Below are 2,500 nucleotides of genomic sequence, written 5' to 3' on the forward strand. Positions count from 1 at the left end.
GGTGCGCCGGCGCGCAGCTGCGACGCCTGCCGCGTCCGTCGGCCGGCGCGCCTGCCACTGGCCGCCCCCACCAGCCGGCTGTAGCGCGTGCGCCCACGCACCGCGCGGCCAGCACGCCGGGAGGCGCCCCCTCACCGGCCGGGGACGGTCCCACCCAGCCACCGCCGCGTATCGCTTCACACCCAGATGCCGTTCAGTTTCGTCGGCATGGTGGGTATCGCTGGAACAACCGGTTCGTACCTCAACCTATCGTCGCCATCACCGATTCACCCCTAGCGAGAACAACCGCACCACAACAGGTTACCATTTGTTCATTTGCGTAACTTCACCAGAAAACGCAGGCGTCCATCGCCATTTGCAACTTCAACGATTATTGCATGCCTGTGTCAGGTGTCACGCCACACTACGTCTGCCCACATACACGCAACAAAATGTGCACGCCTAGACAATACGTGGAAGGTGGCCCCCGTACGTATGCGATGTCCATTGCTCGAACGACTGTCAACCGGCCTCTGTAGCATGTCGCAGATATGGAACGCGGTGCACCATGCCATCACGGTGTGTGAGGAGAGACGACTAGGTCCGAATACATCAACAGACAGCTCATGCTGATCGCCATCCACGGCGTCCGTTCCTCCCACACGTCTCTATGGCGTACCACACTGCAATCCAGCTCTCATAGGGAGACGACACGTAGCTGCGTGCACAATATTTGCACTGTATGGTCCGCCGTTTTTGGGCGCAGTCGTTGTACGGTCACACATGTGCCACGATGTATCATTCGGTACATAAGGACGAATGTGCAGTACAGATTGTGGTTTACGCGTACGACATTAGCGGACGGTTGACACAGGCCGCACCACAACGTAGCCTGAGTACGTCGCATGCGAAGGGCATTGAACATGCAAACTTCTCACCAACCAGCTTGCGAAGGCAGGGGGGCAAGGTGGGGACGTGGGGAGGGGCGGCATGTACGTCCTGCTGCCATCCACATTACAGTGTACAGCAGGAGCATGTGGAAAGTCAGCAAGACTTGCAAGGTGTTTAACATGAAGCGATACACAGGGGAGCGGGCAGTGCGAGTAGCGAACTATATTGCGAGGGTTGCGGGTGGGCAACACTACACTAATTGAACGAGTCGTATAACAATTACAGAGCAGGTTTAGGCGACAACATGGGTTACGTTAGGGGACAACGTGGGTTACGTTAGGGGACAACGTGGGTTACTTTAGGGGACAACGTGGGTTAGGTTAAGGCACAACGTGGGTTAGGTTAAGGCACAACGTGGGTTAGGTTAAGGCACAACGTGGGTTAGGTTAAGGCACAACGTGGGTTAGGTTAAGGCACAACGTGGGTTAGGTTAAGGCACAACGTGGGTTAGGTTAAGGCACAACGTGGGTTAGGTTAAGGCACAACGTGGGTTAGGTTAAGGCACAACGTGGGTTAGGTTAAGGCACAACGTGGGTTAGGTTAAGGCACAACGTGGGTTAGGTTAAGGCACAACGTGGGTTAGGTTAAGGCACAACGTGGGTTAGGTTAAGGCACAACGTGGGTTAGGTTAAGGCACAACGTGGGTTAGGTTAAGGCACAACGTGGGTTAGGTTAAGGCACAACGTGGGTTAGGTTAAGGCACAACGTGGGTTAGGTTAAGGCACAACATGGGTTAGGTTAAGGCACAACATGGGTTAGGTTAAGGCACAACGTGGGTTAGGTTAAGGCACAACGTGGGTTAGGTTAAGGCACAACATGGGTTAGGTTAAGGCACAACATGGGTTAGGTTAAGGCACAACATGGGTTAGGTTAAGGCACAACATGGGTTAGGTTAAGGCACAACATGGGTTAGGTTAAGGCACAACATGGGTTAGGTTAAGGTACAACATGGGTTAGGTTAAGGTACAACATGGGTTAGGTTAAGGTACAACATGGGTTAGGTTAAGGTACAACATGGGTTAGGTTAAGGTACAACATGGGTTAGGTTAAGGTACAACATGGGTTAGGTTAAGGTACAACATGGGTTAGGTTAAGGTACAACATGGGTTAGGTTAAGGTACAACATGGGTTAGGTTAAGGTACAACATGGGTTAGGTTAAGGTACAACATAGGTTAGGTTAAGGTACAACATAGGTTAGGTTAAGGTACAACATAGGTTAGGTTAAGGTACAACATAGGTTAGGTTAAGGTACAACATAGGTTAGGTTAAGGTACAACATAGGTTAGGTTAAGGTACAACATAGGTTAGGTTAAGGTACAACATAGGTTAGGTTAAGGTACAACATAGGTTAGGTTAAGGTACAACATAGGTTAGGTTAAGGTACAACATAGGTTAGGTTAAGGTACAACATAGGTTAGGTTAAGGTACAACATAGGTTAGGTTAGGTTAGGTTAGGTTACACGTTGTTGTAAGGAAAGGTGTAGGGGGGGGGGGGGCGGGGGCGGCAGGTTCGTTGATAGTGATTATAGTAAGTGAATGCTTGTGACATGATCAGATTTGTCACGTCAG

Source organism: Schistocerca piceifrons, unplaced genomic scaffold (genome assembly GCF_021461385.2).
Source record: "Schistocerca piceifrons isolate TAMUIC-IGC-003096 unplaced genomic scaffold, iqSchPice1.1 HiC_scaffold_1365, whole genome shotgun sequence".
Lineage (NCBI taxonomy): Eukaryota > Metazoa > Arthropoda > Insecta > Orthoptera > Acrididae > Schistocerca > Schistocerca piceifrons.